The sequence below is a fragment of the Melanotaenia boesemani genome, chromosome 12, assembly GCF_017639745.1.
Source record: "Melanotaenia boesemani isolate fMelBoe1 chromosome 12, fMelBoe1.pri, whole genome shotgun sequence".
Lineage (NCBI taxonomy): Eukaryota > Metazoa > Chordata > Actinopteri > Atheriniformes > Melanotaeniidae > Melanotaenia > Melanotaenia boesemani.
Window position 1 is genome coordinate 34,617,350 of NC_055693.1, and position 11,353 is coordinate 34,628,702.

Sequence of the window (11,353 nt, forward strand, 5' to 3'; positions counted from 1 at the left end):
GACCTACAGGTGTGTTCAATAGGGATGATTGACAACTGGCGGATTAATCTGAGTTAGATCAACAAAATAATGCAATACTGGGTCCTAAAACTAGCGGGGTTACATCCTCCCCTCCTAAATCTCATGCACGTCCCTGTGCATGGCTACATCCCAATAGTCTGTTTCATGAGCAAGGGAGTCAATAAAGGCTTGGTTTAATCCATGGAAGAGTGATTTAACTACCGTTATTAGTGGATTCCCCAGCTGCGAGTAGGTGAGTCTTTGGGATGGCTGGCGGTTTCTCTCAGATCTCCTGACCTGTGATTCAGTTTGCCGCGTCTCCTGTTGACTGTTATCCATGTCAATAACAACTCTGTCATTTTTAGTTTGTCTTTCCGGTGAGACTTGGTGAACTGAATCTTTCATTGACGGTAAGTCTGTTTCACCTTCATTTTCCATTTGAAGTGAGTCTGTTTCACTTTCATTTTCCGTTTGAGGTGAGTCGGTTGCACTTTTGTTTTCCATTTGAGGTGAGTCTGTTTCACTTTCATTTTCCAATTGAGGTGAGTCTGTTTTAGATCCATGCTGCTCTCCAGGTGAGTACGTTCCAATCCCCCCGTTAGTGGTGGGTAAATAAGTTCCCGTGGCATGGTTGGGTAAGTAAGTTCCCATTTCAGAGGTGGGTAAGTAAGTTCCAGTGTTGGTGAGATTGGCCCGCACTGTTGGAGTTTCGAACATTTGGAAGAAATGTCTTTCTTGTACTTGTGGGGGATCAGGGTAATAATAGAACTGATCGTCCTCTTCTTCAAGCGTTTGATCGACATTGAGATCTGAAGCTGAACTTTGTCTGGTTTGAGGTCTGCTAGGCTTCGTGACTCGGTCAGGTTCTTGCCCTGTGGGTGAAAGAAATCCACAGGGGAGTAAAAGATCTCTATGGAGTGTTCGGCACGGTCCATCTCCCTTTTCTGGTCTTACTGTGTATACGGGTATGTTTTCCATTTGTTTGGTGACGACATAGATTGTTGGCTCCCACTTGTCTGCTAATTAGGCCCGAGCACCGAAGGCGGTGCGAAGGCCTATTGTAATTGCTCCGTTTCTTCCTTATTCTTCTTCTTCTTCTTCTTCTTCTTAAACATTGGAGGCATTTTTGGGTACCTGAACATGCACGAAAACGCGCCTATTTTTGTGTACCCCCCCAAAGGAATGTGAAAAATTTGATATTTTGGGGTGCTTGGGACTGTTCGGGCAAAATTGAATGAGAGCGCCACCTATTTACGATGCCCCGCCACTGCACGTCATCAATCTTTATGAAAATTGCTACAAATATTCTAAATGTTCGGGCGAACAAAAAATCCTCTTGGAGCAACAGACTAAAACCAACAGGAAGTCGGCCATTTTGGGTCAAAGTCGCCATTTTGGCGTTTTACTGACATTTTCAAAATCTATCTCCTCCTAGAGATTTCATCGTACCGCTACCAAAATAGCTCAGGATGTCCAGAAGGCATGTGTCTTTAAAAGTTATTGAAAGTTTTCTAATAGGAGAAAGGGCATGGAGGGGGTGGGGCCTGAAATTTTGATGTGTCGCCGTGAAGAACGAAAGTGATATAGCTTCCACATAAAACAATGTATCTGAACCAAAATGGCCATGTATGATGCCAGTCCCATCCTGAACACATCTACATGTCAATATTTGGGTTATGAATTGGCCACGCCCCCTGGCGACAGTAAGTCATGGTTTTTACTTGGAGACCCTCTTATCTGACGTTTTGAACACAACCAGGTCCAAACTGGGTCAGACAGCAGAAAACAAGTTGGTGATGATAACCAGTGAAAACTGTTGCTCTATGCTGCAGGGCGAGACCGTGGCGCCATGGCGAACTTTGATAAGACGCCATGACATCATAAATCACTATAAATCCCTCAATTCTGATCCAATCCCCATCAGACTTGCAGGGATTAATCAGGGTCCGGCCCTGAACAGATTCATATCACCAATTCCGGTCTAGCCCTAAGCCCCGCCCACTTCCAACAGGAAGTGCTTTTTTTCAGACGCAGGGGTCCATCTCCTCAGGAATAAAACGTGCACACTTGAAAGTACTTCACAACAGGTCAAACCCTTTCATGATACCACAATAAAAATCTCAAGCTCCTTCGCCAAACGTAACCATGGCGAATAGCGGTCCGACGCCATCAAACAGGAAGTACTTGTAACTGACCCATTGTACTGCTGATCTACACCAAACCTGGCAGGGAGGAGCGCGGACCAGCCGAGAACTCAGCCACATTGACATATGTTGGAAAAATTGCAATATGGCTCTATAGCGCCACCTACAAATATTTAATTGATCATATCTGCCCACTACATTGACTGATATGGCTGAAATCCAGTATATTGATAGAACTTGGAAGGATGTACAAAAAAGCCTCTTGGACCTATATGATAACTTCAACAGGAAGTCAGCCATTTTGAAAAAAGTGTCATTTTTGGGGTCATTTTTGCATGTTTCTTTGCCTTGCATTTGAACGAACTCCTCCTACAGATTTTATCGTATTTACCTCAAACTCAGTCTGAACACTCCAGAGGCATGCGTGGTCAAAAGTTATTGAAAATTTTCTAATAGGAGGTGGCGTTCAGCGGCGGCGCCTCATCAAGTTTTGATGTTTCGCCAACAAGCACGGAATCTATTATTTCTGCAATACAACACTCATTCTGTACCAAACTGCATATATTTCTCTTCACTTCCATGCCGACCACATCTACAAGTCCTGATGTTGTCATCTGGACATTGCTCAACGCTGCATGGCGAGACCGTGGCGCCATGACAAGGTTGGATAAAACGCCATGACATCATTATTGAGTATAAATCCCTCAATTTTCATCCAATCAGCATCACACTTGCACTGATTAATCAGAGTCTGCTTCTTAACAGATATATGTAATTACTTCTGGTCTTGGCCTAAGCCCCGCCCACTTGAAACAGGAAGTGCCTTTTTCCTGCAGCAGGGTCCCTCTCGTCAGGGATTAACCTCACACACTCTACAGTGCTTCAGATCAGGTCAAACCCTTTCATGATATAAGAGAAAAAAAAACTCAAGTTCCTTCCTCAAGCAAAACATGGCAAATGGCGTCCACCGCCATGAAACAGGAAGTACTTGTAACTGACCCAATGTACTCCTGATCTCGACCAAACTTGGCAGGGAGGACAGTGGTCAGGCCTGGAACTGATTCAAATACACATATGCTGGTAATATGGCTCTATAGCGCCCCCTATCAATATTTAGTCTATCAGCTCCACCCACTGCTTTGAACGACATAGTAAAATGTGGCATATTTATATAACATGCCAGGACAAATAAAAAAGCCACTTCATGTCCTGATGTTCTCAACACCATAGCCCTGGGAAAAGGAAGTCCCACCATTTTAACCCTTTATCCTCTGTATAACTAATTCTAACTCATTAATATCATCCTTCATGAACTCATGGTTGAAAATATGACTGACTTCTTACAGCATCATGATTAAAATGGCTTCCTGTGATGGTTTAAATCATTCGCCATTATACAGGAAGTGGCACTAACCCTGCTGTCAGTTGACCAATTGAGCTAATATTTTCCTGTTCTCATTAGAGTTCCAATCTGAACATGGTCGTACATTAAAAGAACTTTACCACCACCTAGTGGCCACGTGGAATTTTCCTCTTGATGAAATCATGCTCCAGATTGTGGGAATTCAACACAGTTTGTAAGAAACAAGGTCATGAATGCTTCAGATGTCATCACTGGACAGGCTGACGTGCAAGTTGATCTTCTGATGAGGAAAATCACCTCTTGATGGAGATAAACTCTGGAAGAATGGGTATATGGCTGTGGGCAACAGAGGCTGTGTTGCTGGAGGGAGGCTCTTGGCCGATGGGGCGGTGCAATAGGCCGAAGCGGCGCCAGAGGTGCGAGGGCCTCCAACGCTGCTTGCAGCTTTAATTTGTGTTTGTCTCTCAGGCGAAGATTTCGAACCAAGACTCGGTCTCCCACATCTAATGTGGATTCTCGAATGACTTTGTCAAACCGTTTCTTGTTTTTGTTAGCCACTTTCTGTGAGTTTTTGATTGCTATTTCGTAGCTTTGTTCAAGATGGCTTTTCAGCTGCTTGACGTACTGAGAGTGAGTCAAGGGTTGAGTGTTTGGTTGGGGTAGACCGAAGGCAATATCGATAGGCAAGCGAGGTTGTCGACCAAACATTAGCTGATAGGGGGAGTATCCAGTCACGTCATTTTTCGTACAGTTATAAGCGTGAGTAAGCGGCTTTACATAGTCACGCCAGTGTTGTTTTTCTGTGTCTTTCAGGGTACCGAGCATACTGAGCAACGTACGATTGTAGCGCTCAACGGGGTTACCTCTTGGATGATATGGACTTGTTCGGACTTTGCGGATTCCAAGGAGTGAACAGAGTTCTTTGATCGTGTGTGACTCGAAGTCTCTCCCCTGATCACTATGGAGTCGCTCAGGAAATCCATAATGGACTAGAAAGTGTTCCCACAAGTTCTTTGCAACAGTGATGGCTTTCTGGTCTTTAGTTGGAATGGACACAGCATATTTAGTAAAGTGATCTGTAATCACTAGGACATCTTTGGTATTTTTACTGTCTGGCTCGATAGAGAGGAAGTCCATACAGACGAGCTCCATGGGCCTGGTGGTTTTAATATTTACAAGTGGGGCGGCCTTGTCTGGTGGGGCTTTTCTGCGGACACATCTTTCACATGCTTTTACTTTCTTTTCCACATCAACAGCCATTTTTGGCCAGTAGAAGCGAGACCGGATGAGTTCAAGTGTGCGTTCGACCCCTAGATGCCCCATACTGTCATGAAGATTGTGCATTACTGTGGGTCGTAAGGAAACAGGAAGGACTAACTGCAACAAGGTCTCTGAGTCTGACTGGCGTTTTCGGTAAAGTAGGTCATTTTGGAGCTCAAGACGTTTCCACTCTTTCAAGTACATGAGGACGTCGGGAGACTCGGATTTGACATTGGCTGGTGGACGGAAGTCAGCTGCCAGCAGTTGAATGACTTTACTAATGACTGGATCTTCTCTTTGCAGGTTGACAAGGTCGGTATGGGTGTATCTGGGCAAGGCTAGGAGGTTGTTATCGTCGCCTTCTTGTTGGAACATGTCTGGGATGGCTGCTGCGGACATGGCAAGGGACTGGACTAGCGCACAGGAAGGATCAATTTGGGCTAGGGCTGTGTGTCTTTGACAGGCTGCAGTTACTGTGTCAGCCTGAAGCTGGAGCTCTACATCCTTGACTGAAGACAGGAGATGGGATCTGAACTTGTCAATGCGCTGACATTCTTCAGCAAAGATTGGGTCATGTTCAAGTTTGTCATGAGGTTTTCTAGATAGCCCGTCCGCATCGAGATTTTGTTTTCCAGCCCTGTACTTGATGTCGAAGTTGTAAGTGGACAATGCAGCCAGCCAACGATAACTTGTGGCGTCTAGCTTAGCTGTCGTGAGAAGGTAAGTCAACGGGTTATTATCTGTCATGACTGTGAAGGTGTTCCCATATAGATAATCGTGAAATTTGTCAGTTATGGCCCATTTTAAAGCTAGAAACTCTAACTTGTGGGCGGGGTATCTCGCTTCACTACGGGACAGACCACGACTTGCATAGGCAACGACTTGGGTGGTGCCATTCTGTACTTGGGATAGGGCTGCGCCAAGCCCAGTTGTGCTGGCGTCGGTGTGCACCAGATAGGGGAGTTTTGCATCAGCATATCCAAGTACAGGTGATGTAGTGAGTTTTTCTATGATTTTATGGAAAGCTTTTTGACAGTCTTCACTCCAACGTTCGCCAAATGGTTCCTTGGGGTTCAGGTACTTTGGGTCATTGGGGGGAGTTTTACAGTTCTTTCGTTTTGGGGGGTAACCAGATGTAAGGGAGGTGAGGGGTTTGACAATCTTTGAGTAGTCTTTCACAAATCTCCGGTAATAACCGGTAAAACCCAGAAATGACTGGAGTTCTTTTAGGGTTTGGGGTCTTGGCCAGGTTTTGAGTGCCTCAACTTTTTCAGGATCAGTTTTTACTCCGTCTCTGGATACAATGTGGCCAAGGTACCGTACTGAGGTTTGGAAAAACCGACATTTGTCCGGTGAAAGCTTGAGCCCGTACTCTCTGAGACGCTCAAGGACATGAGTGAGTCTGGTTTCGTGATCTTCGAGGGAACTGGAAAAGACTATCAAGTCATCTAAAAAGACTAACACTTCCTTCAGGTTTATATCTTTCATACACTTCTCCATAAGCCTTTGGAAGGTGCTAGGAGCATTTGTTATCCCCTGAGGCATACGATTAAATTCATAGAACCCAAAGGGGCACACGAAAGCTGTCTTTGGTTTGTCCTTCTCGCACATTTCAATTTGATAGTACCCCGACTTGAGGTCCATCACAGAGAACCATTGAGAACCCGCAAGGGCAGAGAAGGACTCCTCTAAGTTAGGCAGGGCATATGCATCACGGATAGTCTGCAGGTTGAGTTTTCTAAAATCGATGCACAATCTAACGTCACCATTCTTTTTGCGGACTACCACAATCGGTGACGAGAATGGGGATTCAGATTCTCTGATTATGCCTGCATCTAAGAGGGCTTGTAAGTGCTTTTTGACTGCCTCGTAATCATGGGGATGGATCATGCGAGACCTCTGTTTGAATGGGGTTTCGTCTTTTAGGTTTATGTGATGTTTAGTGTGCGTTGCATGCCCAAAATCGAGGTCACTGTGTGAGAAGACATCAGAGAACGTGTTCAGTTTTTCAGTTATCTTTTTCTTCCACTCTTCAGGTAGTGGTGAAGTACCGAAGTCAAAATCGAGAGGGGGTGTCGAGTTCAAGGTCTGTTGCTGGGAGTTACAAGTCGCAGAAACTTTTTGGTCACATTTCACAGGTTCCGGAAATGGCATGACATGGTCAGGGACAACTAACTCAGCAATTACACAGTTGGTGGGTAATGTAATGTCATGGCTAGTTTCATTTCTCAGGACAACAGGGATTTTATATGGGCTGTGCTTTGGCAATGAGATAAGACTACAATCTACAAACACACCACCAGGTAAGGAGGAAGTAGTGGGCTGCTCAATAAGTGCACACAGATCAGACTTAGCGTGGCTAGCATGCACAAACCCTTCGATCAGTACCTTCTGGTTAGCAGGAAGGACTTCTTGGGTTCTGCCTCTGAGCTTAACTAAGCCAATCTTGCCACTATCACTTTGTCTTTTTCCTAATGTCCTTAGCACTTGCTGATAGCCATTAGGGAGGGTTTTCAAATCAGGCATGGTGTTTTCACAGAGCTGTTCATACAAGGGATCAAGTGTATTTGTGCCAATTAGCAGGGGCGTGTCTGAGTTTGAACGAATGTCTGGGACAATTAAGGCGAGAGTAGGCAGATCAGGCTCGGACTGATCAAGATCTTTAGGGAACTTGATACTTGTTTCAATATACCCCAGGTAGGGCACTGTCTGACCGTTTGCGCCTTCGACTTCAAGAAGATCACTGATTGGTTTAATGGGGTGGTCAGACAGGTGTTCTTGGTAGAAAGATTTGGCTATGGTAGTTACTTGAGAACCTGAATCGAGCAAGCAACTACAATTAACTCCATTGATGGAAACTCTTGCTGTACATTTTCTGCCTACAAGTCTTTTTGGGAGTTTAGGTACTGGTGGGACACTGACTGATTTGCATGAAACTTTCTTCGTCTTTTTCTTGGTGGGACGTGGTTCAGAGTTAGCACCCATCTGTCCCGCGACAGGCGCTGGTTCTAGTTTAAATAGGGGGACTCTGTGACTTTGTGGAACATTTCCCATTCTCGCTGTTTCTGTTTGAGAGCACTTCTTTTGGCTGCTACTAGTGCTGGATTGGGGTCATTGCTACAGCTGGAGACAATATGACCATCCTCCCCACATCTAAAGCAGTATCCAGGCTTGGGTTTTGGGAGCCCTGCAGTGATCTGTTGTATTTCTTTTGGTTCATCCTGAGTTTTCTTTATTGGTTTCTTTCTTTGTTCCTTTTGAGGTTTGTTTGGTCTTTTGTCTGTCTTGTCCGCTTTGAGTTGTGCGATTTGTGTTCGAAGATCAGCAATTTGTTTGTGGAGGTCAGCAGAATTATCGTCCAGGTCGAGCTCAAAATTGTTCCTACCTTGTGAGCATGTTGTTTGCATGTTGGAGTAGACTCGAGTCTTTTGGATACCCAGATGGTGTTTCATACGTGTGACTTTACTTGCCTGTTTGTCTTCCTCTGTTCGTAGTTGGAGCAGGAGCTCAGCAAAATGGGGCGGATCATCCTTTTTTTGTTCCAGTTGGAGGTTTGCAATCAATGAGCTGTCCCAACAACCTCTGCAAAACTGTCGGAGTAGCTGTTTGTTGATGTCACTGGAAGTGATACCATTTCTCTTTATGACTAAGTTCATTACCGTGTGCAATCTTTGCAGGAATTCTGATGGTTTTTCGCCGCCATTTTGATTGGCGTTTAGGAAACGGGCAAATAGTTCGTCACCATCCTCTACAGTGGCATAAGCTGAATCGAGATGTTCAAGGTAGGTTTTGGGGTTTGCTTTCGGACCAAGAGCTTTTACAATGTTTGCTGCTGGAGGTGAAAGACTTTCGACAATTCTTCGCACAACTTGGGTTTCAGTGAGTGAAGGATCAGAAAGGCAGAAATCTACACTGCTGCGCCAAGTGTCATAATCAGTTTCAAAAGAAGGATGTGGGACTCTTCCAGAGAAAGGTTTCAGTTTATAGTGCGAGGTTGGTGGAGGAGCTACTTCGTTGTTTTTGACAATGTGCTCGACGATGACTCGCTGCACCTCAGGAGGGTTCAAGAGATCGGCAGAAATCTGAGGTGTGGGCTTCAAAGTTTCTGTAAGTGGACAAGTTTCGGCACTTACATGGTCGCTTCTGGGTGATTGAGGAGGCGATAGTAGGGGCAAATCGCTGGAGGGCATGGGCTCTTCTTCAGTTGAAGGCTCAGTGGTGTGACTTCCCCCACCCAATGACTCCCCAATCTTGGCTAATTCATCCATCAAAAGGTCTTTAAAAGATCGGTTGCTTCGCGCTGCTATATCTTTTAGTTCAGACAGATAAGTTACAGTAGCGGACGCACTAGTTTCAATACTGTAAGCGCTGGCTAGGTTTTGGATGTGATAAATAACTTCAGGTTTCGCTGTGCACGGCCTATCACAAGGCAAATGTTGTTTCACTAGTTCTTTAGCAGTAGCTTCATGTTGAAATTCTACAATAGCTTGGTCACTGGTTGTCAAGTCAATTTGCCTATTGACAGGTCCGAACCCTTTCAGGAACTCAAAGATTTCTTTGTCTATTTCGGTGTTAGTTAAACCACTAACTAAGACGGCATTTTGGACTTTGACATTCTCTGTTTTCACAGCTTCCATTTTTAGGACACTTAAAGTACCACAAGAAAAAAAACAAGTCAATGTGAAGTTCCAGTTACTCTTAAGGGGGTGAACTAATGGTAGGGGGTTAACGACTCTGCAAATTACACAAAATAGTCCTCCTGGCTGGCTCGCCAAATTCTGTAGCCAAGTACAGGAAGAGATATAGTTACTTATGTGTAAGTAGGTGTTTGATGGGAATTGGGCCAATAGTTAGGTTCGTTAGGTTCGTAGGAGGGCTAAGGTAAGTAGTGTAAAATGCCGAATGAAAACTGGATTCAAAGATAAAGTTGCACTCAATTGAAATTGTATTGAACACTTGGAAAGAACAGTGCACATTCAAATGTAAGAATACAGAAATGAAATAAAAATACAATTAATACCCCAGTGTCCTATCTGAGCTCAGATACGGTAAAGTCCTGCCGGCTCAATAGTCAAGTCAAGTAAGATCCAATAGTCAAAAGTCTGAGAGAGGTGCGATTTGTCCTACCGCACAGTTGTAACAGTTTGTAGGGGGAGAACTCCAGTTCTCTCACGGCCAACTTGGAATGGCTCTGGTTCGGTTCAAGGGAAAAGGCTCGCCATCTTCCTCGTCAGGAAGAATTCCATATCCAACGATCCCACAAAAAACCTAGCCTGTAAACAACAGGGCTACTACTTATCAAGTTCACATTTCTACATTACTATATGGCCATATGTTCAATAATGTAAGGCTATAATCCAAATAGTAATAGCACAAAACATTAACACTCATTTCCAATTCTATTTTTGTAATACAGCTTATTTATGGAATGTATATTTTAAATCCCAGCTAAATCGTTTATCAAAAGTTCACATTTTAGACAGAAATCATGAATGCACTATGAATTACAGTGAATAAAATCTCTACAATATGGTCCTTTTAACATGAATTATTGTACCATAACTTTACATATTAAACAATAATCATGTTCAATAATCATGTTCAAAACAAATAAATTTGTAAAATAAAATGATTTACAAATATATTTCAATATATCTTATTCTTTACTTAATACAATAATGTTTTTTCTTTTTTTCCAAAATAAATCTTTAGATTATAACCAAAATAAATATTTCCACATTAAGTCTCGTTTTAAATCTTCCAATCGTGTCATAAAATGAATAAATGCGCATATTGCATAGTTTTACAGTGCACGTCAGTGTATCGGCATTTTAGAGCTATGCTGTGACAGCCTTGTTACATTACAGCCGCACTGCTAAATTATCAAGGGCAAGTAAAATAGCTTTTACTGTTTTATGACTTCGAAATTAACATTAAACCCTTTTTTGGGACATAAAGGTTCAACTAACAGCACTAAAATAACACTAGCACATGACCGTAGTGCTTCTAAACAAGTGCGCTCTGAGGGAAACCCCGTACATCACCTCCTATGTAAAACGTGGTTAGCTTTAGCATAGCGTTAGCATTAGCTGCTCAGTTAGCTGCTAAATAGTTTATCCCAGCCCCAGTTGACTCACCAGGTCTCTTCTAACATTCAGCTCTCAAGTTAGGGTTTGGTCCGCTTCGCCCTGCACCCGTGTTGATCGCGTCAGTTTCAAGTTCCAAAATATTCTGCAAGCGTTCGGGTCCTTTCCTCCAAGGTCCACGAGGGTGTTTGTTGTGAATATTTGGTCGATTTTCCCAAGTTTATAGGTGGTTTTTGGCAATTAGCTTTTCAGTTTGTATCAACAGCGGTCTCCCATCCAAGTCTCTCTCAGCGTCTGACGCTGTTGTGGAAAGTTCGGCGGTCAAGAGCATGGGAAGGCGGGGCTTAACTTTTTCGACCAATGAGGCTTCGTGTTTACTATTTTTGACCTACAGGTGTGTTCAATAGGGATGATTGACAACTGGCGGATTAATCTGAGTTAGATCAACAAAATAATGCAATACTGGGTCCTAAAACTAGCGGGGTTACACATCCATTAAA